The sequence below is a fragment of the Mobula birostris genome, chromosome 2 (genome assembly GCF_030028105.1).
Source record: "Mobula birostris isolate sMobBir1 chromosome 2, sMobBir1.hap1, whole genome shotgun sequence".
Taxonomy (NCBI): Eukaryota; Metazoa; Chordata; class Chondrichthyes; order Myliobatiformes; family Myliobatidae; genus Mobula; species Mobula birostris.
This window is the reverse complement of record NC_092371.1, coordinates 144583403-144610158: the sequence shown is the minus strand read 5'-3', so window position 1 is coordinate 144610158 and position 26756 is coordinate 144583403. Positions and strand designations below refer to the sequence as shown.

The 26756-nt window shown below is 42.1% G+C and overlaps 1 long non-coding RNA gene across 1 annotated transcript; it reads right to left on the bottom strand.

Moving 5' to 3' along the window:
* Positions 1–2981: 2981 nt before the first annotated feature.
* Positions 2982–17979, bottom strand: LOC140209637 (uncharacterized). Its single transcript, XR_011889032.1, has 3 exons — positions 17682–17979; positions 14015–14097; positions 2982–5176 (listed from the first exon to the last, which is right to left on the bottom strand). It is a non-coding gene; the product is annotated as an uncharacterized lncRNA (long non-coding RNA).
* Between the last annotated feature and the right edge of the window lie 8777 nt (positions 17980–26756).

Here is a 26756-nt window from a genome sequence, read left to right as displayed (position 1 = left end):
TCTGCTAAATTCCAGCAGGGACAAGCCCAGGGCCATCAATTGCTCCTCATGTGATAAGCTTTTAATTCCTGGAATCATTCTTATGCACCTCCTCCTCTGAACCTTCTCCAATTTCTTCCTTAACTAAGGAGCCAAAACCACACACAGTACTCCAAGTGAGGCCTCATCAGTGACTTATAAAGCCTTAGCATTGTGTCCTTGCCTTTATATTCTAGTCTTTTTAAATTGAATGCTAACATTTCATTTGCCTTCCTCACCACCAACTCAACCTGCAAATTAATCTTTAGGAAATCCTGCATGAGCACTCCTATGTCCCCTTCCACCTCCGATTTTTGAATTTTCTCCCCATTTAGAAAATAGTCTATGCTTTTATTTCTTCTAGCAAAGTACATTGTCATACCTTTCCCAATGCTGCATTCCACCTGCCACTTCTTTGCCCATTTTCCTAATCTGTCTAATTCCTTCTGCAGCATCTCTACTTCCTCAACACTACCTGCATCTCCACCTATCTTTGTATCACCCACAAACTTGGTCACAAAGCCATCAATTCCATCATCCAATTCACTGACATACAAAAAGAAGCTTGTATCTTTCCTGTAATACCGTGGGCTCTTATCTTGTCAAGTAGTCTCATGTGCAGCACTTTGTTGAAGGCATTCTAAAAGTCCAAGTACACAACATCAACCAACTCTCCTTTGTCTATCCTGCTTATTATTTCCTCAAATAATTCCAACAGATTTGTCAGGCAAGATTTTCCTTTAAGGAAACCATGCTATTTGGCCTATTTTATCAAGTGCTTCCAAGTACTCTGAAACCACATCATTAACAATCGACTCCACCATCTTTCCAGCTACTGTTGTTAATTTAACTGGCCTATACTTTATTTTTTTCTGCCACCCTCTCTTCCCCACCTCTTCCCCTTCAGGTTCAGGTGTAACCCATCCCTTTTGTACAGGGTATTCCTTCCCCAGAAGAGATCCCAATGATCCAGAAATCTGAAATGCTGCCCCCGCCCCAGTTTCTCAGCCACATATTCGTCTGCCAAATCATCCTATTTTTACCCTCACTAATGCATGGCACAGACAGTGATCCAAAGATTGCGACACTGGAGATCCTACTGTTCAGCTTTCTACCTAGCTCCCTAATTCTCTCTTCAGGACCTCTGCTCTTCCTATCTATGTCACCAGTGCCAATATGTACCTAGAGGTACACCCGGGTGTCTCTTTTACATCCACAGATTCGCATGTCTCCTCCTCTAACTATGGAGCCTCCTATCACTACTGCACTCCTCTTCTCCCATCTTCTCTGCTCAGCCACAGCACCAGACTCAGTGCTAGAGGAGCAGTTTCTGCACTCACAGAGGCATTGCCTTCATCAAAACAAAAAAATCAGAAATCCTCCAAAACTATCCAGAATCTGGTGATTCTTGAGAGATCATTACTACTGCATCCATAATCTTTTCAGTTACCTCTTTCAGAATCCTGGGGTATAGTCCATTTGGTCCATCTGACATCCACTTTCTGACGTTTCAGCTTCTCAAAGCCTTTTTGTCATAAACAGCAACTACACATACTTCTTCCCCTGAAACTATCAAATTTCTGGCATGCTGCTGGTGGCTTCCCCAGGGGTATTCAGTTTGACTGCCATTTCTTTGTTACCCATATCACCTTTCTAGTATTATTTTTCCAGCCGTCTAGTATTCACATTTGTCTCCCTTTTAATCTTCATATATCTTCTTTTACATTATTGGCTAACTTACCTTCATAGTTCATCTTTTCGTTCTTTTCGGGTTTTTTTAGTTGCCTTCTGCTTATAAGCTTCCTAATCCTCCAGCTCCTCATTAGTTTTTGCTACACTCTATGCCCTCTCTTTTTCTTTCATGCTGTTTTCTGACTTCTCCAATATGCACAGTTGCTTCATCCTCTTTTTAAAATGCTTCTTCTTCTTTGTCTTCCCATGACTTCCAAACTGCACCCATAAACTCCAGACATTGTTGCTGTACTGTCACCCCGCTAGTGCTTCTTTCCAATCAACTTTGGCCAGCTCCTCTCTCATGTCTCTGTAGTTGCCTTTACTCAACTGTAATAAGTATACATCCGATTTTAGATTCTGCCTCTCAAACGGAGGATGAATGCTTATTGCACGTAAGCCTACATGTAACTGGAGTGCTACAACTACTCATTCATCTCTTCATCATCTCCAGTCAGGGTGCCAAATGGTCCTTCCATGTGAGGCTACACTTCACCTGCAAATATATTGGAATTATCTACTGTATCCAGTGCTCCTGATGTGCTCCTGATGTAGACTGGGGGGCTGTTTTGTAATGTACCTCCACTCCATCCAAAAAAGTGTGGAATTTCCCAATGGTCAATCATTTTAATTCCTATCCCCATTCTTATTCTGACATGTTGGTCCATGGCCTCCTCTTCTGTCACAATGAAGCCACTCTCAGGTTGGAGGAACAACATCTCACATTATGTCTAGGTAGACACGAACATCGACTTTTCCAACATCTGGTAATTTCTCCTCTTCCCATTCTCTCGTCTTCAATTTCCAACTCTGTCTTCTTACCTCTTCTCCTCGCCCCTTTCTCCCATGGTCCCCTCTCCTGTCCTATCAGATTCCTTCTTCTCCAGCCCTGTGCCTTTTCCACCTGTCACCTCCCACCTTTTTACCTCATCCACCCTTCCCTACTCACCTGGCTTCACCTATCACCTTCTAGCTTGTAATCCTTTACCTCACCCACTTATTTTGGCATCTTCCCCCTTCCTTCCCAGTCCTGATGGAGGATCCTGGCCCAAAGTGTCATCTGTTTTGTCATTTGCATAGGTGTTGCCTAACCTGCTGATTCCTCCAGCATTTTATGTGTGCTGCTCTGGATTTCTAACATCTGCAGAATCTCTTGTGTTGCAGGTGAGGTGCTGCAGGGATCGTCCAAATGCCTGTATAGTTGTACCTGCATGCTGATTTTAATACAAGAGTTCAAAGTTCAAAGTAAATTTATTATCAAAGTATGCATATGTCACCACATAATAAACTAAGATTTATTTTCTTGCAGTCATTCACAGCAGAACAAAGAAATACAACAGTATCAATGAAAACTAACACACAAACAAAGTGGAGAGACATCCAGTTCCAGTTATGGAAAAGCCCTGGCAAAAGCACTTCTATAACGTTGTATACAGGTTTGATTTCTCCACTGAAAGAAGAATATATTGCACTTCAAGGTAAATGAAAGGTTCTTCAGACTGATCCTGGGATGCTGGATTGGTAGATAAAAGACAGGTTAAATAAATTGGTCTTATATTTGTTTGAGGTCAGAAAATGAGAGATGATTTCACTGTGATTTATACTTGATAGGTTTGGTGCAGAGTTGGTGTCTCCGCTGGCCAGGCCATTTAGAAATACATTCCACAGTGCATTCAGGAGCGAGGTGAGGAGAAAATTCTTTATCAGGAGTATAGTAAATTTCTGGAATTGACTAACTAAGAGAGCCATTTTACATTTACCGAGGACACTCAAGAGAGAAATCAATATATTTTTAGATAATAAGGTAACAGGAGTATGAGGGTGAGTGTATGAAAGTGGCATTAAGGAAAAAGAAATTAACAATGAGCTTGAATATTGGAGCAGGCACGAGGACTTGATGACCTAATCCTTGATGGACTTTTTATGCTCCCAGTTTCATCTGAAGTACATGTCTGAAGTGGAAGTGAAGGTTTCCAATAACTATTCCTGGTACTGTATTTCCAAGCCATTTAAAATGCTGCAATTGATCAGATAAAATCTTTTTTAATATACCCCTGAGCCCTTCAAGCATCAGACAGAAATGATTGCTTAAGATCTGTGCACAGTTAAATTTTTATAGAAATGCTTTTCAGATAAAATAAGTCTAATGAGCCACTTTGGATGATATTCAACCAAATTACATAATTCTCCTTTAATATGTCTTCTTCTCCTGCTTTTACCCTTGCAGAGCTGAAGGACAGAGTTAAGCGTCTTTTGGTTGTTGCAGGCCCTCCACCACAGGTGACTCCTCTCTAGACAAGGGCTTGTGGCGTGAATATCGTTGAGCTATCTGATGTGTAGACCAACTTCACCAACCCTCCAAATATTTGAAAGCTGCAGGCAATACTTGGTAATAAGAAACATTATGAAATTTCCCTCTTTGTGCTTTTGGAATACTGAAATGAAATAGAATGCTTTCCCTCAATGTTCAATTTGCCACCAACCTACTGTACCTGCTATAGTCAAGCATAATATATTGGAGTGTGTTTGTTGATATAATTATTTCTGATAATTAAAGACTGTATCATTGAGGGATAATTCTTAATTATAATAATTCCAAAAGTTGAAATGTTATTCCTTTGAAATATATTGGAAAATAGTACTCTTAAAGTAATGGTACGCTATATGGCTGCTGATATTCCCTTGAGGAGAAATAACCTTCAATTGACGACAATGTTGATCTGTTACCGGGCTGAGCGCTGTCCCGAATATGTACTGATGGTGTCTGATTCTGATGTTATTGCCTTTACAGAGCAGGGCCAACAATCCTGAAGTGCTCATTTGTTCTATGCAGTCGCAGTTGAGTTGTGGCATACTGGTATCCCATGATTGTCACAAAGGACCCCCAAAATCCAATAGCATTTCCACTTGATTGCCAGCACGTATCCCCTCAAAGCAATTTGCAAAATTGAGCTCCTTTTGTAATAAAGCTGTCAGCTGGAGCCTCAGTCAAACACTAGACAGACCTCATTTAAGGCCCCCGGATCCCCAAACTGAACTCAGCATTATAATTAGTAGTGGATGTTTAGTATCTCTTCACATCGAAAATAGTTAGCCAGGGAAGATATCCAAATAATTACTCTGTGCATAAACAGTAATTGACTTATTTTTCATCAGTTCTGAAAAGATAAAATAGAAAATAAGGACCAAGCCACTTGATTGACACTTTGTGTGGATTTGGTCAGATTTTCCTCTTGGTGTAGAAGGAATTCATTGCAAGGTATTGTGTAAGGAAGCAGGCTGATGATGGTTCTATGTTCTGTCTGTTTATCCTGAGTCATATGTGGCACAGTAGATGAGCTTGTCCTATTGCTTGATCCACCTGAAGGTCCAACGTTGAGCTGGGTATGGTTGCATGGAAGAGGGTGCTCCCCACTCTCTACAAGATCTGCAAGGCAGAAATGAAAGCTGAGAAAATGATTGGAACTAACTTCCCCACAAAAAAAAAACGTAGAGATGCTTTCATTTAAATAATGAGCAAAAACGTGTTCAAATATTGCAGCTCAGCTAACCCTCTCAGTGTCCACTCTTGTGCAGCCCCTCAACAAAGCTGCAATTAATTGTGAAGACAAGAGATTGTGCAGATGCTGGAAATCTTGAGCAACACACACAAAATGCTGAGGGAACTCTGCAAGTCAGGCAGCATCTATGGAGGGAAACAAACAGTTAACATTTTGGGCTTAGACCCTGAGTTCCTCCAGTACTTTGTATCTGTTGGAAGTAATAGTGTACTGTATATCTTTTAAGTATAGCACTTGCAGGGCTGCTTCCTTCTGTAAACGTAGAAGCAATAGTTTCAACCATATTTTGTTGATGAGCACCCAGACTGCTTCAACCATTGAGACATTATGCATGGACCCATGTGACGTAAACCTTCATTGGGTGTGTTCTGTACCATAGTGTATTGATTGCGTTTAGCAATGTACTTTACATCTCAAAGTTCAAAACTGAAGTTCAAATTAAATTTTATAATCAGAGTACATACATGTCCCCACATCCAACCCTGAAATTCATTTTCCTGTGGGCAAATCTATAGTATAGTAACTATAACAGGATCAATGCAAGATCAGGTAGAGTGCAGAAGGCACCAAACTGTTCAAATGGCAAATATAAATAAATAGCAATATATAGTGCGAACATGGAATAACAAGATAAAGAGTCCTTAAAGTGAGATCACTGGTTGTGGGAACATCTCAATGGATGGGCAAGTGAGTATAGTTATCCCCTTTTACTCAAGAGCCTGATAGTTGTGGAGTAGTAACCGTTCTTGAACCTGGTGGTGCGTGTCCTGTTATGACAATAACTCAGCCAAATTTCAATCTCCCTCCTGTATGCTGATTCATCTCCACCTTTGATGCGGCCCACAACGGTGGTGTCATCAGCAAACCTGTGTATGGCATTGGAGTTATGCTTAGCCACACAGTCGTAGGTGTAAAGCAAGTAGAGCAGGGGGCTAAGCACACAGCCCTGTGGTGCATCCTGAATGCATCTAGCCCTAAATAGATCTGGTTTGCCACTAAATAACAATTTTGTTTTATATTGTTTGAAACAAAAAAGAACTAAGTGCTTCCAGAGACAGACCAGGTTTTAGGGGTTAGAATCATGGTGCAATTATTGTAGTGTCCAAACTGGCACAAATGTGACAAAAACTTATGGGTTGAGCTAAACTGTTAAGCGTGATAGTCAATTGACAGTTTAACATTAGTTATTATCTGCGTTGATGCCTGATTCACCCTTTGAATAATCACATTACAGGAGTCAGAACTAACACTACCAAGGCAGCAGCATAGCTAATGCTTTATAGTGCCGGTGACTGGGATTCATTTGTCTGTAATGAGCTTGCACACTTTTCCTGTGACTTCCTGGGTTTCCTCCGGGTGCTCTGGTTTCTTCCCACATGCCAAAGGTGTATTCAAGGTTAGTAAGTTGTGGGCATGCTATGTTGGCACTAGAAACATGGTGGCACTTGCCCCCACTACATCCTCAACCTGTGTTCGCCATTGATGCAGGCAAAACATTTCACCGCATGTTTTGATGTACATGTGCCAAACAAAGCTCATCTTTATTTTTAGTACGTCCAGGTGTGGTCATTTTCATGGCAGATGGACATAAAATCCTGCAAACCCACTAAGTGAAACTGGTGCATTCAAGATAGCATTCCCATTAGGTATGGTTTCATGAGCAAAGCACTGATTCTTTAAATTATTCTTCATAGATCTCAAGTGAACTATGTATCTCAGTTGTATGGACATTCTGCCTTATCTGATGAATGACAATATTCCACAAGGTTGTTAGCAAGGACAAGAAATAATGGAGTGAGCTTTCCTCAGGGTGTTTGTGTTGCAGAGTTATAAACAAGTGTAATTTGCAAATATTTGAAAACTTTACTATCAGAAGATATAGCAAGGAACCTTCTGGAGGCACAATCAAATAGCTCAAAAAGTATTAGGAGGGTCTTACAGTGTTGGAGTTAGTGGGCAGCACAGTTAGACAGCTGGTAAAGCTGTTGCCTCACACTACCAATGGCCCAGGTTGCAACATCACCCTGACACAGTGTTGTCCATGTGGAGTTGACACATTCACCCTGTGACTGTATGGGTTTCCTCCACATGCTCAGCTTTCCTCCCACACCCCAATGATGTGCAGATTGGTAGGTTAGCGTGCAACTATAACACTTCATTTGCATTGAGCTGACTGTAGAATCTTGAAGGAAATAATGGCAATGGAAGGGGAGAGTACAAAATGGCATTAGAGTAAATAGGCGCTTGGTGGTTCTGTGCTAAATAATTCTCGGTTTCATAAAATGCAATTTGGTCAGGGATGTGTTTCAAGAAAAGTGGCAAAGGAGGGATGCTGAACAAGTGGAAATTTTTCAGTAGATTTCTGGGCTGAGGCCAAGAAACCAAAGCCCTGTTCTGGCAATGGTAATGGGAAAAGAAAAAGCAGATGAATATGTCCTGAACCATGGTGAAGATCAGCTGAAACGGGCCAGTGGTGCATATTAGTAAGAAAGTGGCTGGAGAATTCAGTAGAAATAGGTAAAATCAATTATGTTTATCAGTATTATCACAACTGTAAAAAATTTAGTGACCTTCATCCCCACCCTAGTATCAGGGGCAGAAAGTGTCTCAGGTGTAACAGTTGTGGAGTTGGAGGAGAGCACTGAGTTAGGAAGAGACCAAAAACAGATGTGAACAAATAAGGAGAATTTTAAATTAGATATTGAGTTTCTGGAACTAATATAATTCAGGGAGGTGATGGGAGAGCGGGACTTGGCATAGGTCCTGTCTTTTCATCTTTTGCACTTTGTTTTGTAACTTATAATCATTTTTATTCTTGCACTGTACTGCTGCCACAAAATAATAAATTTCATGGCTAATGTCAGTGACATTAAACCTGATTCTGACCATTTATGGGTCGCAGTTTTTTCAAAGCAGGTCTGTCTGAATAGTTTGTACTTATCACACAAAGAAGATCTTTCCTTGCTGAGCTCAAAGTCACAGTCCCACACGATAGCATTGCGGCTCGTCTATCGGGTTTCTGCCCATTCACCTGAACTAGTAAAACTAAAGCAAAATGCTGCAGCTGCTGGAAACCCTGTATAAAATAGAAAATGCGGAGATACTTAATAAGTCAGGCAGCATCTGTGGATAAAGAAACAGAGTTGAAATTTCAACTTAATAAGCCTTCAAACAAACTGATCTTCAACTTGGATCACTTTCAAGGAGAAACAACTTTCAATCTCACCACAGGAACTGGAATTCAATTAATTAAATACATTTGAAATAAAAAAGTTAGCAATCATGATACTATATAATATAATATAGTTTAGCATGTTGTTATAAAAATCCATCAGTTCACTAATGTCCTTGCGCGTACAGTCTGCCAGGTTTACCGACGCTGGCCTTTATGTGACCCCAGACCCCACAATGGGATTATTTCTTGAATGCATCTTAAAATAATAAATTCAAGAGATTCTGCAGATGCTGGAAATCAGAGTAACACGCACAAAATGCTGGAGGAGCTCAGCAAGTAAGGGAGCATCTATGACAAGGAATAAAGATTCAACGTTTCACATTGAGATCCTTCATCAGGACCCATAATAATCTTTCAGGACATTACTTCAAGACAATATTAAGGATAGATAATAAATACAAGAGCACAGTTGTCTTCCAATGACATTCACATTTGGTGAATGATTTTTAAATAAAAGGTACCTAATTGGCTCTTGCTTTGGTTATAGCCTTGATTGATGAAGCTAATATTGTTTTAAATAGCAGCGTTAGCCTTGACAATATTAACTGGCTTGTTAGTCTAGGTCATCGAAACACACCTTGCAGAGATTGGCCACGTTGTTTTGCAGGTCAAGCACAGACCCTGCTAGCATTTTAAGTCTCTTTGAAAGCAGACCTATAGTGAGAAGTAATAATAGACTTTTGATAATGGACGTCTGTAATAACTGGGACTTTCATATTCAAGTTTGACTTTACACTTCATTGAAGGCACAACTCGTGCTTATTTGTGATGAATCCCAGTAGACAATCTTCCAGCACTGATGTTTCCTCCCATGGCTAAAATGAAAGGCTTCCAGCTGAGAGTTTTCTCTGTATTTTCTGAGCCGAGTTTGAACACCAAAGCTATCTAGCCACACATGAAAATTTTGTTGCAAAAAATACAGCTATCATGATCCAATTGACACCTCATTTTATCTTTTACACATCATAAACATTCACCAGCCTCAGTTCAAAGTGCTCATTGCATTGAATGTTCAGTGAGGGGCTGTTGGTAGGAGGTGACATTAGACACAATGAGAAACAGGTGAAGCAGTAAACCAGAACACTAGCCTTTCTCGCTGAAAATTATCTTTGAAATTAAAACCAGATGTAGGATTTCAAAATGGCCATTTCACTAACAAGGTTACCGAGAGTGTGGAATTAAATTATTTGGAGAATCAAAGTTCAAAGTTAAATAATTATCTAAGTACATATACTGTATGTCAATTATATATAACACTGAGCTAACAGTTTAAAAAGTTTGTCTGTTTGGCGAGGTAAGTGGGTGAGTAGACTTATTTTTCCTGTTTCATTCCTGTAGAATTAGATAGCATGCCTGCAGGGTTAGTGCTTTGTTCAGGGTGTCAGATGTGGGAATCCTGGGAGACCTCCAGCCTCCCTGATGGCCACATCTGCACCAGGTGCACCGAGATGCAGCTCCTCAGAGACCGTGTTAGAGAGCTGGAGCTGCAGCTTGATGACTTACTGCTTATCAGGGAAAGTGAAGAGGTGATAGACAGGAGCTACAGGGAGGTAGTCATCCCTAGGCTACAGGGGTCAGAAAACTGGGTGACTGTCAGGAGAGGAAAGGGAAATGCCCAGATAGTGGAGAGCACCCTTGTGGCTGCCCCCCTCAGCAACAAATATCTTGTTCTGGATGCTGTTAAGGGGGATGACCTGACAGGGGACGTCCACGCTGACCGGGTCTCTGGCACTGAGCCTGGTGCTGTTGTGCAGGAGGGAAGGAGGGAGAAGAGGAATGCGGTAGTCATAGGGGATTCCATAGTCAGGGGAACAGACAGGAGATTCTGTGAGCCTGATAGAGATTCCCACATGGTGTGCTGCCTCCCAGGTGCCAGGGTATGGGATGTCTCAAATCGGGTCCACAATATTCTGAAGGGAGAGGGTGAGCAGCCAGCTGTCTTAGTACATGTTGGTACCAATGACATAGATAGGAGAAGGGAGGAGGTCCTGAAGAGAGATTTCCGGGAGTTAGGAAGGAAGCTGAGAAGCAGGACCTCCAGGGTAATGATCTCAGGATTGCTACCCGTGCCACGTGCTAGCGAGGACAAGAATAGTAGGATCAGGCAGATGAATGCATGGCTGAGGGACTGGTGCAGGGGGCAGGGCTTCAGATTCTTGGATAACTGGGATCTTTTCTGGGGGAAGTATGACCTGTTCAAAAAGGACGGGTTACACCTGAACCCGAAAGAGACCAATATCCTGGCGGGAAGGTTTAATAGAGCTGTTAGGGAGGGTTTAAAGTAATTTGGCAGGGGGATGGGAACCGGAATGATAGAGCAGAGGAGGGGGAAAAACAGAAATAAACCTAAGATAGTGAGCAGTAAAGATGTCAGGAAAGACAGGCAGGTGATGGGGCAAATTTGTAGCCATTGGGATGAGTTGTAGCGCAATAAAGTTGTAGTGTAATCAAAGCAAAAAGTACCAAATACTGGACTTAAGGTGTTATACTTAAATGCACGCAGTATAAGGAATAAGGTGGATGATCTTGTCATACAGCTACAGATTGGCAGGTATAATACTGTGGCCATTACTGAGACCTGGCTAAAGGATGCATGTCTCTGGGAGCTGAACATCCAAGGATACACAGTGTATCGGAAGGATAGGAAGGTAGGCAGAGGGGATGGCATGATTTTATTGGTAAAAAATGATATTAAATCATTAGAAAGAGGTGACATAGGATCAAAAGGTGCAGAATCTTTACGGGTTCGGCTAAGAAATAGCAGGGGTAAAAGGACCCTGATGGCAGTTATGTACAGGCCTCCTAACAGCTGTACTGATGTGGACTACAAATTACAACAGGAAGTGGAAAAGGCTTGTCAGAAGGGCAGTGTTATGATAATTGTGGGGGATTTTAACATGCAAGTAGATTGGAAAAATCAGGTCGGCACTGGATCTCAAGGGAGAGAATTTGTAGAATGTCTGCGAGATGGCTTTTTAGAACAGCTTGTTGTTGAGCCCACTAGGGGATCGGCTGTACTGGATTGGGTATTGTGTAACGAACCAAAGGTGATTAGAGAGATTGAGGTGAAGGAACCCTTAGGAGGCAGTGATCATAACATGACTGAGTTCACTGTGAAATTTGAGAAAGAGAAGCCAAAATCTAATGTGTCGGTATTTCAGTGGAGTAAAGGAAATTAGAGTGGCATGAGAGGGGAATTGACCAAAGTTGACTGGAACGGGACACTAGCAGGAAGGACGGCAGAGCAGCAGTGGCTGGAGTTTATGCGAGAAGTAAGGAAGGTGCAAGACAGATATTCCAAAAAAGAAGTTTTCAAATGGAAAAAGGATGCAACCGTGGCTGACAAGAGAAGTCAAAGCCAAAGTTAAAGCAAAGGAGAGGGCATACAAGGAAGCAAAAATTAGTGGTAAGACAGAGGATTGGAAATTTTTTAAAACCTTACAAAAGGAAACTAAGAAGGTCACTAAGAGGGAAAGGATGAACTATGAAAGGAAGCTAGCAAATAATATCAAAGAGGATACTAAAAGCTTTTTCAAGTATATAAAGAGTAAAAGACAGGTGAGGGTAGGTATAGGACCGATAGAAAATGATGCTGGAGAAATTGTAATGGAAGATAAGGAGATGGCGAAGGAACTGAACGAGTATTCACTGAGGAAGACATCAGCAGTATTCCAGACACTCAAGGGTGGCAGGGAAGAGAAGTGTGTGCAGTCACAATTATGACAGAGAAAGTACTCAGGAAGCTGAATAGTCTAAGCGTAGATAAATCTCCTGGACCAGATGGAATGCACCCTTGTGTTCTGAAGAAAGTAGCTGTGGAGATTGTGGAGGGATTAGCAATGATCTTTCAAAAGTCAATAGATTCTGGCATGGTTCCAGAGGACTGGAAGATTGCAAATGTCACTACGCTATTTAAGAAGGGGGCAAAGAAGCAAAAAGGAAATTATAGACCTGTTAGCTTGACATCGGTGGTTGGGAAGTTGTTGGAGTCGATTGTCAAGGATGAGGCTACGGAGTACCTGAAGGCATATGACAAGATAGGCAGAACTCAGCGTGGATTCCTTAAAAGAAAATCCTGCCTGACAAACCTATTGCAATTTTTTGAGGAAATTACAAGTAGGCTAGATAAGGGAGATGCAGTGGATGTTGTATATTTGGATTTTCAGAAGGTCTTTGACAAGGTGCCACACATGAGGCTACTTAACAAGATAAGAGCCTATGGAATTATGGGAAAGTTACATACGTGGATAGAGCGTTGACTGATTGGCAGAAAACAGAGTGGGAATAAAGGGATCCCATTCTGGTTTGCTGCCGGTTACCAGTGATGTTCCACAGGGGTCTGTGTTGGGGCCGTTTCTTTTTACATTGTACATTAATGATTTGGATTATGGAATAGGTGGCTTTGTGGCCAAATTTGCTGATGATACAAAGATAGGTGGAGGGGCCGGTAGTGCTGAGGAAACAGAGAGTCTGCAGAGACTTGGATAGATTGGGAGAATGGGCAAAGAAGTGGCAAATGAAATACAATGTTGGAAAGTGTATGGTTATGCACTTTGGTAGAAGAAATAAACAGGAAGACTATTATTTATTCCGCCACCTCCAAAGGGATCCCACCATTAAACACATCTTTCCCTCCCCCCCTCTCTCTGCTTTCTGCAGGGATCGCTCCCTACGCGACTCCCTTGTCCATTCATCCCCCCCATCCCTCCCCACTGATCTCCCTCCTGGCACTTATCCTTGTAAGCGGAACAAGTGCTACACATGCCCTTACACTTCCTCCCTTACCACCATTCAGGGCCCCAGACAGTCCTTCCAGGTGAGGCGACACTTCACCTGTGAGTCGGCTGGGGTGATATACAGCGTCCGGTACCCCCGATGTGGCCTTCTATATATTGGCGAGACCCGACGCAGACTGGGAGACCATTTCGCTGAACACCTATGCTCTGTCCACCAGAGAAAGCAGGATCTCCCAGTGGCCACACATTTTAATTCCACATCCCATTCTGATATGTCTATCCACGGCCTCCTCTACTGTAAAGATGAAGCCACACTCAGGTTGGAGGAACAACACCTTATATTCCGTCTGGGTAGCCTCCAACCTGATGGCATGAACATTGACTTCTCAAACTTCCGTTAATGCCCCACCTCCCTCCTCGTACCCCATCCGTTATTTATATACACACATTCTTTCTCTCACTCTCCTTTTTCTCTGTCTGTCCCTCTCACTATACCCCTTGCCCATCCTCTGGGTATTTCCCACCTCTCCCCCTTTTCTTTCTCCCTGGGCCTCCTGTCCCATGATCCTCTCATATCCCTTTTGCCAATCACCTGTCCAGCTCTTGGCTCCATCCCTCCCCCTCCTGTCTTCTCCTATCATTTTGGATCTGCCCCTCCCCCCCACTAAATCTCTTACTAACTCTTCCTTCAGTTAGTCCTGACGAAGGGTCTCGGCCTGAAACGTCGACTGTACCTCTTCCTAGAGATGCTGCCTGGCCTGCTGCGTTCACCAGCAACTTTTGTGTGTTGCTTGAATTTCCAGCATCTGCAGAATTCCTGTTAAGAACAAGTAATACTGTTTTAGTAACATTTTTTATTTTTATAATTTTATATTTTAATTTATTATTAATAAGTTATAAATTAATACTATTTAAGTAACAAAAATCTGTAGATTTTTGTTATTTAAATACATTGAAGATCCAGGAGGTTAAAATGTCAGGCATGCCCATGACTACCCTCTTCACTATCACCACACCATGTTCATATCATTGTAAGCTTACCAGCTGCAAATTGAAGTATAACCCAGATTATTCCTTCATTCTGTTTCAGTCAAATATAGGATTGTTGTGAAATCCTTTGGTTCACTATAAGACATAGGAACAGAATTAGGCCATTTGGCCCATTGAGTCTGCTCTGCCATTCCACTATGGCTGATTTATTATCCCTCTCAACCTCACTCTCCTACCTTTTCCTCATTACCTTAGACACCTTTACGAATGAAGAACCTATCAACCTCCGCTTTAAATATCCCCAATGACTTGGCGTCCACAGCCATCTGTGACAACGGTCATGATCAGAATGCGATCATGTTCCTCTCAGTCACTGAGTACTCGCCTATATGAACCCCATTTACAACACTTATACCATAGCCTCCCATGCCTTGGCAATTCAAGTATTTATCTAGATACTTCTCAAATATTGTTAGAATCTCTATCCCTCCACCCTTTCAGGCAGTATGCTCCAGACTGCAGCCATCTTCTGTGTGAAAAGAATCCTTCTCAGATCCCCTCTAAACTTCCCCACACCCAGACCACTCGGATCTCTCCCACTCCCCTCTGTCTTTTTCCCTGCTTCCTCGGTTCCCTCACCCACTCCAAATCTAGCAATAAAAGTCAACATACCACTTGCCTTCCCATCCATTCGCTGCACGTGCCTGTGGATTTTTATGATTCATGTATTCACTCATTTACCTCGGGGTGTTTTGTGCAGTTTCGGTTGCCACAACGGAAAGGAAGGATGTGGACACTTTGGAAAGGGTCCAGGAGTGGTTCACCGGGGTGTTGCCTGGATAAGAGGCTATTAACTATCAGGAGAGCTTGGACAAACCCGGATTATTTTCTCTGGTGTGTCAGAGGCTGAGGGATAAACTGATTGAGGCGTTTTAAAATTATGAGAAGCATAGATCGTTTCTTTTACCCATGGTGGAAATGTTAAATATGAGAGGGCATAGCTTTCAGGTGACCGGGGTGGAGGGAAATTCAAAAGAAATTTACCGATGTGTGGCAAGTTTTCTTTATACAGAGAGTGGTAGATGCCTGTAACATACAGCCGGGGGAAGGGGTGGAAGCAAGTATAATAACAACATTTAAAACATACATAAACAGGCAGGAAATGGAGGGATGTAGACCAGATAGGACTAGTTTGGATTGGTATCATGTACTGCACAGACATTGTAGGCCAAAGGGCTGTTCCTGTGCTGTACAGTTCTATGTACCTAGATCACTTTGCACTTCACCTATTGCAACCTTTCTCCGTTAAGATAAAACCTGCTTATGGATTCCTCTTACCTTCTTGCTGAGTTTCACCCAGTCATTCAATTTGTATATCCTGCTACAGACTAAAGACCCACATCACAACATACCCATCTACCTATTTTCATGCCATTGTCAACCTGCATAGTTTACCCTCTGTTGGACCTCCAAGCCATCAATATAATGCTTTACAGCACCGCTGATTGGAGTTCAATTCCCGCCACTCTCCACATGGGTTCCCTCCAGGTACTCCCACATTCAAAATATATACAGATTATTAAATTGTGGGCAGGCTATGTTGGCACTGGAAGGATGACAACACTTGTGGGCTGCCTGCACCACATATTCAGACTATCTTGGTCATTGTTGCAAACGATGCATTTTACTCTGTATACTCAAAGTACATGTGACAAATAAAGCGAATCTTAAAACCTTAAAATAATGGAGGCACAAGAACTGATCCTAGGAGCACTTGATTGGTCTCCAGCCTAAAAGTGAGCCAACAAACCAACTAACTGTCTTCTATGTCTTCCATTAGCCTTCAACCCATGGTAACACATTACCCCAATGCAATGAGTTCTTATACAAATTCCAAAATAAATTGCATCGTTCATGATCATCGCTAATACTTAAATTTAATTTGTTTTTCATTATCAATCTTTTCTTCTGGTCTAATCTTTTTTTTCCAGTTTATTATTTATAAAAAGCTTTTAATGTACACTTGTTAAATCTGTGATGGATCTGACAATTTGCTTTAAAACAAAAGCAACTTTTTTGTATTGAACTTGCTCAGTTTTTCAATAATACTCTTCAGAAGATAACCAGCATGTTCCTCAGCATGATAAAATTACTTTAAACATTTATTACAAAAGGTTGATAATTCCACTACACCTACCACACTAAACATCTCCTGTGAATGGATTGACAATAACATCACCATTTAATGAAGTCGTCACAAAAGAACAGGATTTTTATAACACTTTCTTGATTAACTTAAAGATCCACTGCCCTGTAAATAGCTGTGAGCACCTCAAGAATGGTCATCTCGCGGCCCTACCAGGAGCTCTGCCTGAACAGAGGTGCACTCACTACGAAAAGCCTGGGACGCTGGTGACAGAACCCCAGGAGAAGCCTGATCTCAGGCATCAGGAGGGCAAAGAGCATTTGTTTTCAGTAACATGTGTGATAATGAACCCCAGCATATGTGGCTGGGCATCAAGGGCATTATTGACTACACAAGGAAAAACAACATTGACTGTACCAGCGATAACTCCCCCTCAGATGCTCTAAACAATTATGATACATGCTTCAAAGAATGCCACACAACACCAGCCATGAAGGCTGCCCCTCCCAGGGGGCTGAGCTGTCACTGCCCATAACAGCAGCAGATGTGAGGAGGATGCGCCTAAGAGACATCCCTCGTAAGGCGGCCTGGCCAGACAACATCCCAGGCCGAATACTCAGGAAATGTGCACGCCAGCTCACTGACGTCTTCTGGGACATCTTCATTACCCCACTCATCCAGACTGTTGCCCCCACATGCTTCAAATTGGTCATCGTTATCCCAGTACCAAAGACCTCTACACCTTTAGAACTAAACAACTGCCCTGCAGCACTGACACCAATCATCATGAAGTGCTTTGAACAGCTGGTAATGGCACATAGCCATTCCTGCCACATTGTGCACACACCAATATGCTTACTGACCGACCTGGTCTGTGGCAGATAGATGCCACAGCATCTACCATGCACCTGGCCCTGACAAACCTAGAAAACAAAGACACTTATGTCAGAATGCTCTTTCTGTGTTTCAGTTAGGCATTCAACACCATTGTTCCATAGAAGACCCTGGTGAACAAACTCCTACTCCTCAGTCTAAATACACCACTGTGCAACTGACAGTTGGACTTCCTAACCAACAGACCTCATAGTCAGATGCACAATCGCACCTCCCTCCCCATCATCCTCAACACAGGCTGTGTGCTGAGCCCATTGCTGTACACTTTGCTCACACGTGGCTACACGGCCAAACACACAGGTAATCACATAGTCAAGTTCATTGATAACATGACAGTAGTGGGGCTCATCACCCACAACACTGAGACTCACCATAGAGAGGAGGTGGAGGAGTTCAAGACCTGATACCAGACTAATAACCTCTTCCTCAATGTCAACAAAACACCTTCTTTACATCTGCAGCACAGCAGTGGAAGCTACAAATGGCTTCAAACTCCTGGGAGTCCACATCTTGCACAACCTCTCGCAGTCCCAGAACACATTCTACACAATCAGAAAAGCTCACCAATGCCTCTACTTTCTGAGGAGGCTGAAAGGAGCTGATCTATGCACATCTATACTTATCAGCTGCAGCAGATCCAGAGTAACAAGCATTTTGTTCTCCTTTACACTTGTGTACTGGAAATGACATTAAACAATGTTGAAATCTTGACAATTCTGCAAATAGGTTAGTCTGGGGACACTTTACACAAAGCCATTGACAAATAATTTTTTTTTGTAGTGGTGGCTTCCTCTTGGTATTTAAAGGAACCAGCAATTAAGGCAGCAGAACGTAAAATAAATTCAGCATCCTCTGGTAAATGCAGAATTGAGAAATGGGAGAGCTTTAAATGAATCAGGTAATTAAACACTCTCCACAAATCAAACATATTACATTTCTCCATTGATTGTTTTTGTGCTGTCATCTGTCTGACTAAAACAGCAAATATGCAGCACAGATTATTGAAAAATTGTATTAGATGCTGATTTAACTATTTCCCCTGATGTATCCTGCATGATAATGGTGTAAGAGAGACATCCATTTGGACATACATCAGGTCTGAGTTTCCCAGAGCCGCTCACACACAGCAGTAATGTAACATTAATGAGACATCCCTCACAAATCAGACAGCTGTGGATAACTTTCTCATCTGTCCCAAGTGCCATTCCTCTTAAAACCTCAGTTTTAGCCAGGCATAGAACAAGAGCGTAAAATGTAGGAGCAGGAATCGGCTACTTGGTCCCACAAAGGGCAATGTCAAGATTTGTCTTTCTTGTTAGAGGTAGGCCTTCTGTCGGAAGTACAGGATCCATCTGGAGTGCACCCCAGATTCCTGAGTGAATCTAACCAAGGAAGTAGACTCGAGCCATGGTGCTATCTGATTTAAAGTGTTTCTTTATGGCCACGTTTGCATTGTGATTCAGTCCAAAAGAGGTGAATTAAACCAAATTTTAGGAAATCTTGTGTGAAAATATTCCATTTATTGGTTTCATCCACTTTTCCATTTGCTGTTCAGTACATTTTCTGCATCTGACTCTTGTTAAAGATTAATACGTTATTTGTCACGTGTACATCGATACACACAGTGAAATTTATCATTCGTGTCAATTACCAGCACAGCCCGAGGATACGCTGGAGTCAGCCCGTAAATGTCGCTATGCTTCCAGTGCCAACATAGTATGTCCACAACTTACTAACCTTAACAATTATGTCTTTGGAACGTGGGAGGAATCTGGAGGAACCAGAGGAACCCCAACAGTCATGGGGAGAACGTCCAAACTCCTTACTGACAGCAGTGGGAATTGTACCCAAGTCCCAGAGCATATCAATATGGCTGAACACGATGTTCGGATGGAGATTTACAGGCCAAATCAAGGTGGTGGAGTCCGGCCTATCCAGGCAACAGAACCTATTGTTTGGATGGAGATTTAAAGACCAGGTGAGATTGAAAAGGTCAGGGTGCCTCGAGATCTGAGGCAAAGTATGGGCTGATTAAGATCACTGCTCTAACACGTTTACTCAGCTCTGTGCTAAACTATGGGACTCTCTTGCAGATTTCAGTTCAGAAACATTATTCGCTCGCAGATACTGTTTGCATGATGTTTTTTCATTGCACATTGGGTGTTCAACAGTTTTTTATGGTTATTTTACTCTTCTGTTTTCTTATGGACATGATGTGTTTTGTTTATTCTCTGCAGGGTGTTAGACAGTCTTTCTTCATGTATATGGGGCTTGTTTTTGGTTTTCTTTGTTTTATAGCTGCCCGTTAGGAGATGAATCTCAAGGTTGTATAATGTATATGTACTTTGATAATAAATGTGCTTTGAACTTTGATGATTGGCACTATAAACCGTATCCTTGGGAATTTGAATCAGAGGTGTGGAAGGAACTGGAAAGTTGGAGGTCAGTCATGTCACCACAAGGTATTGCTGTAGGAATTCTTCAGTGCAATGTCCTTAGCCCAATTTTTTCCCATTTATTCAAAACACACCCCCCACCCCACCATAAGGTTAGAACCGGTCAGAAAGCAGATGAACATGGTGATCAGTTCCATTTGCAGCTCGGATAATAAAGCAACCCATAGTAACACCTGGTCAATTTTTAGGCATTTTTTAGGCAATTTTTAGGCAATTTTTCGCCCTGGCTACGAAGGATGGGTCTGGCCCCACTCCCGCGCAACGCCCCCGTCAGCTGGTCATTGCCCCCTTACCTGTCCTTCATAGAAAAATTCTTCAAGACCAACGCATTTGACCACAGGGCCATCAGGCAGTGGTCGGCACGTAGTGTCCTGCAGGCACTGCAGGAGAAGGACGTGATGGACACAGTGGCATGGTTCCCTGAGCAGACCGTCCAGTTCATCTGGCAAAATGCCTCATCGCCAGATCTCACAAACAGGCACAAAGACCTCGCCTGGCTGGCGGTGAGAGGGGCCCTCCCAGTCAGATCCCTCCTGTACGCCCAGAACAGTTCCTCCACACCCCACTGCCCACGGGAGGACTGTAATGGGGTGGAGTCGGTGGCTCACCTCTTTGCACACTGTGGGTTCGCAAAGAAGGTGTGGAAGAGAATGGAAGGGACAGTACTAAGATTCATGCCCAGCAGCTGCGTTACCGAGGACTCCGTGATCTACGGGCTGTTCCCGGGGACGCACACAGAGACCAACATCCGGTGCTGCTGGTAGTTCATCAATTCGGTGAAAGACGCTCTTTGGTCGGCCCGAAACTTGATGGTCTGCCAGCTGACGGAGATGTCCGTGACTGAATGCTGCCGACTGGCACACTCCCGTCTGCAGGAGCATGTTCTGAGGGATGCACTCAAACTTGGTGCAGCCACCGCGAAGGCCCGGTGGGGAAGGATCACAGTTTAACGTTCATCACCGGTAGGAGGGGGAGAGGTTGGGTGGGGAGGAGACCTACCCTCATCAGCGGTGTGGACAGATAATCAACATGGTGCCCAAGGAGTGGGTGGAATTGTTAATTTGGGAAAGTATTAGAGCCATTGCCTGCCTTTATTGTTGAAAATTTTGATTGTTAATAAGTCTTAACACTTGACCAAGAGTTGAGAGTAAACGCATGATTTACTGTAAACACCTTTCATTTGTAAATGAACAGAGTCAACGCAAAATTTTATTGTTAATAACTGTATTGAATAAGGACTCACAGTCAACAAATGGTTTTCTTTTTCTGTATGTAATTATTTTTATTTTGTAATATTTCTGAATAAAGTATTTTTGGAAAAAAAAAAAAAAAAAAAAAATTTTTTAGGCATTGCCTGACAAAAGACAACTAATGTTCATGCCTCACTAGTGCTGGGCAATCATCTTCAGCAAGGGAGAACCTAAACACAAGAGATTCTGCAGATGCCTTAAACCTTGAAACACACGCGCGCACACACACACATACACACAACGCTGGAGGAACTCAGCAAGTCAGGCAGTGTCTATGGAGGGGAATAAGTAGTTGACACTTTGGGCCGAGACCTTGCATCAGGACTGGAAAGGAAGGGAGCAGAATCCAGAATCTAATCTTGATTAACCTGTCTTGATTTCCAATGCTGTAGTCATTTCTAACTGTCAACAACCTGTTAATCAGAAAATTAAATGGACCAGCCATGACAATTCCACAGTTACAAGAGAAGATTAGTGTGTGAATATTCAATGGTGAGCGACTCACCTCCTGCCTTCAAGGCACATGAGAAAAAATACTCCTGTTGCTTGGGAGAATGAAGCTAACAGCAGTCAAGTAAGTTAACACCATCCAGATCAAAGCAGGTCAGATGATTATCAACCACTGACATACTGTAGTGGCAGCATAGATAATGCATAACATCAAGGCAATAGCTTCACACAAAAATTTCTGGTGAACGCAGCAGGCCAGGCAGCATCTATGGGAAGAGGTACAGTCGACGTTTTGGGCCGAGACCCTGTCAGGACAATAGCTTGCCAAGCTTAGTTCGTGAGCATCTCACAAACACAAGTGGGGAAGGAATGGATTATTAGTCCTGCTGCCACTATATGTTGAAGCACAGGCAGATCCTGTGTAAAAGTCTCAGACATTTGAAGCACTTATTGTATAAAGAGATTACTTGAGTGACAATGGTACCTTGTACAAATATATTAACCCTCCAAATGTACAGATCTAGTAACACTATGAATGCATAGAATGGATGATAGTATGAATGTAAAGAAAGTTTACTTATTTGTTGTATTTCTTGTAGTTTTTACAGACAAATTATATTTTTTTTAAATTAAAAAACAAATTCCAATGCTCAAAGGTTTCAAGAACAGCAAGTGCAGAGGAACCCACCATCCTGGAATACTCTGGAAAGTAACAGTGTGGGAGTACCTTCACCTGAAGGACTTCAGTGGGCTCAAAACATAATTAGACAATTATAAAGTGCTGGCCAGCAACATCTACACGAGGCACCAGAATGTGTGGTAATACTTGCAGGCTGCCCCAGCACACCATCCAGTGAGTTGGTTGTTAATGCAAATGAGGCATTTCACTGTATATTTCAATGTGCATGTGATAAATAAACTTGAATCTGGAGTCTTGAGTGAATAGAAGTAAAACCTGCTGTGGAGCTTGTCTAATGCGAGGAACCCTAATGCGAGGAAGCAAGTTTGTCTAATGCGAGGAACCCTAATGCGAGGAAGCAAGTTTGAAACCTGCTCCCCTGCCCAAAACTAATCTAGGCAATGCCTGGAATCATTATATCTCCAAATTTATCCTTTTTGGCTTGGTCCTGCCTTCCAATTCCCACAAAGCTCTCTGCAAAGCTGCTAGAAGTTTCAGTCATAGAAGCTGTCAATGGCATCATGCTTTGAAATTTCAATGCATCACACAGTAGTGTCACCTCTCCCCCAATGGCATGAAAACTTCTGTGTTCATTTCAGATTTAGGAAACTATGTCAGTTGCATTGAGCAATGTCAAATTCCACTGACTGATTTGCATTTTGCAAGTGAATCTACTGCACAAGCGGATGTTCTGTTCAGTACTAGATTAACAGCACTGCATTAACCACTATTTCATCACTTAGTTTACTGCCCTTTCTCAGAAATGAAAAGTAGTAAAAGTACAGCCTATAACTTGGCATTTTGTCACTAGGTATCCCCAGTAACCTATCAGGCCACAGTGTTAAAATGCAGGAGGAAAAACTTGGGCAGTTTTCTCTGGAGTGGTGGAGGCTAAGAGGAGATCTGATAGAGGTTTATGAGATTATGAGAGGCATAGGTAGAACACACAGACAGTATCCTTTCCCAGGGTTGAAATGTCTAATACCAGAGGGCATACATTTAAGGTGAGAGGGGTTAATTTAAAAGGAGGTGTGAGGGGCAGGGGCTTTTGATGCCTGGAATGTGTTCCCTGGGATGGTGGCAGAGGCAACTATATTATGGGCTTTTAACAGATGCTTATATAGGCATGAGTGTGAGGAAAATGGAAGGATATTAACATTGTGTCGGCAGAAGAGATTAGTTTAGTTGGCCAGTTCATTGCTGATTTAATTAGCTTGGCACAACATTGTGGACCAAAGGGCCTGTTCTTCTGGAGTACTATTCCATGCTCTACACTCTATGAAAGAAACAAAAGTAGCTTTATGAAAGTAGCCACTGTAATTATGGAGATTTGTTAAGTGATAAAAGCATTGTGATGTGAAAAGGCCAAACAAAATCCATTTCCTTAATAAATCAAATAAAATGTACTAAGGTGATATGATTGAATTCCCGATGAACACATGGAGTATTGTGAGCAGTTTTTGGCCCCTTATCTAAGAAAGGATGCACTGACATTGGAGAGAATCCAGAGGAGGTTCACAAGAATGATTCTGGGAACAAAAAGGTTAATATATGAGGAGTGTTTGATGGCTCTGGGCCTGAACTCGGAGTTGAGAAGAATGAGGGGGAATCTCATTGATTCCCATTGAGTATGAAAGATCGAATGCACATGGAAAGGATGTTTACATTAGTGGGAGAGTCTAGGACCAGTGGCTACAGCCTCAGAAACCAAGAATAATGCTTTAAAACTGAGATAAGTTGGAATCTATTTTGCCAGAGAGTAGTGAATCTATGAAATTTATTTCCTCAGATGGCTGTGGAGGCAGTAGAGGTTTATAGGGTCTTGGCTGTAAGGTTGTCAAAGGTTATGGGGAGATGGCAGGAGAATGCAGTTGAGAGAGATAATAAATCAGTCATGATGGAATGGCAGAACAGACTCAATAGGTCAGATAGCCCAATTCTGTTCCGACATCTAAAAGTTAGCACTGAAGGCAGAAGAGTCAAATTATCTACAAGTTCATACATGGTTGATAAAGTTGTAGAAATACATTGTGCATTGAATTCCCATCTGTGTCTGGCATTTTAATCCACTATATATACTGTCTGACACTAGCAACTGAGAATGAATTTCAAGTTAAAAATGTTTCTGCTGAAGCCTTGAAATATACATAGGAACATCAGCCTTTCAACCCCTTGATGAGTGTCGGTGGCCAGTGGAAAACCAACACTCCACAGGGGTATGACCAATGACCTGACAATCAAAGTGTGACTGACTACCTCCAATTGAAATCTGAATGTTGGTATACTTCCCCAACCTTTAAATAAAAGTTCCCATTTCCCATTCCTAATTAGATAACTTCACAGATCTCATGCCGAATTCCTGCCAATATTTTGCCTGCACATATGGTCTGTAGGTTTAGTTTTGTAACTCTGTTTGAATGAGAGTTTTTTGGGTCCCATCTTGCCCTTCAATATGTTTTGCATCCTTCTGCCTACACTATATTACTATAAACAATAGGATTGCTCAAATGACTTGCATATTAATTCAGCAGCTGGAGAACCATTGTATTTAGAGGGATATTTAATAATCTCCATCTATGTTTATCCTTATAACAAAATTTTTTAACTATAGTCATTCAGCTCTTAAAGGAAAGAAACAATTAGTATTGTATCACAAACAAGAGAAAATCTCCAAATGCTAGAAATGCAAAAGCACCGCACACAAAATGCTGGAGGAACTCAGCAGGCCAGGCAGCATCTATGGAAAAGTGTATAGTCGACATTTCAGGCTGAGACCCATAAGGACATTTTTAAAATCCATGTAGTTTGACTCAGTGCAGCCGATCTAATTTTACACATCAGAATCAGGTTTAATATCACCAGCATATATCATGAAATCTGGTAACTTTGTGGCCACAGTACAATACATGATTATATTGAAAAAGGAAAACTGAATTACATCAAGTATATATAGGTGTACTAAATTGTTAAATTAAATTAGTAGTGCAAAAATAGAAATACAGTAGTAGGTAGTGTTCATCATTTCAATGTCCATTCAGAAATGGGATGGCAGAGGAAGAGAAGCTGTCCGAGTTGCTGAATGTGTGCCTTCAGACTTCTGTACAACCTTCTTGATGGTAACAGTGAGAAAAGGGCAAATTGTGGGTGATGGAGGGTCCTTAATGATGGACACCACCTTTTTGAGGCACTGTTTCTTGAAGATTTCTAGGAAGCTACAGAGGCTAGTACCTATAATGGAGCTGATTAATTTTATAAACTCTGCAGCTTACTCCAATCTTGTGCAGTAGCAAAACCCCTGCCCCCAAGTCAGAAAGTTTACACAGTACATCCATAGAAATTTTCAAATGTTTTAGATGACATTCCAAATCTCCTCAACACTCCTAAAGAAAGATAGCAACTATCATCCACTGAGACTACAGCTTAATCAAAAGGTTTTCATGATGCAAGTTTAAAGTTATATATTTTAATATTTGGACCAATTAGCATTTTATATGTCACTCTTGCTCTTTCTCAATCTTTTTGCAGACAAGGTATTACAAAGACAAAATATTATGGATGTTTAATATCTGAAATGAAAACAGAAGATGCTTAATAAGTCAGGTAAGGTTGAATTGAATTGACTATTGCTTACATCCTTCATATACATGATGAGTAAAAGTCTTTATGTTACTTCTCCTTCTAAATGCAATGTGAAATTTATAGTAACTTATAATAAATAGTATGTACAACAGGACAGTCAATACAACATAGAAATACAATTTCTATGTTATCAGCATGAACTCATCAGTCTGATGGCCTGGTGGAAGAAGCTGTCCCTGAGCCTGATGGTCCTGGCTTTTATGCTACGATACCGTTTCCCAGATGGTGGCAGCTGGAACAATTTGTGGTTGGGGGCAGGTGACTCGGGTCCCCAGTGATCCTTCAGGCCCTCTTTACACACCTATCTTTGTAAGTGTCCTGAATAATGGGAAGTTCACACCTACAGATGCGCTGGGTTGTCCGCACCACACTCTGCAGAGTCCTGCGATTGAGGGAAGTACAATTCCTATACCAGGCAGTGATGTAGCCAGTCAGGATGCTCTCATTTGTGGTCCTATAGAAAGTTCTTAGTATTCGGGGGCCAATGCCAAACTTCTTCAACTGTCTGAGGTGAACGTGGTGCTGTTGTGACTTTTTCACCACACAGCCGATATGTACAGACCATGTGAGATCCCCACTGATGTTTATGCTGAGGAACTTAAAGCTGTTCACCCTCTCAACCCCAGATCCATTGATGTCTATCAGAGTTAGCCTGTCTCCATTCTTCCTGTAGTCCACAACCAGCTCCTTTGTTTTTGCAACATTGAGGGAGTGGTTGTTTTCTCCTTGACACCAATGTGTCAGGGTGATGACTTCTTCACTGTAGACTGCCTCATTATTACGATTAGGCCAGTCAGTGTAGTGTCATCAGCAAATTTAATTAGCAGATTGGAGCTGTGGGTGGCGACACAGTCACGAGTATACAGGAGGGGGCTTAGTACACAGCCCTGAGGGGTGCCTGTGTTGAGGGTGAGAGGGGCAGAGGTGAGAGAGCCCACAGATGCCGGAAGTCCAGGATCCAGCTACACAAGG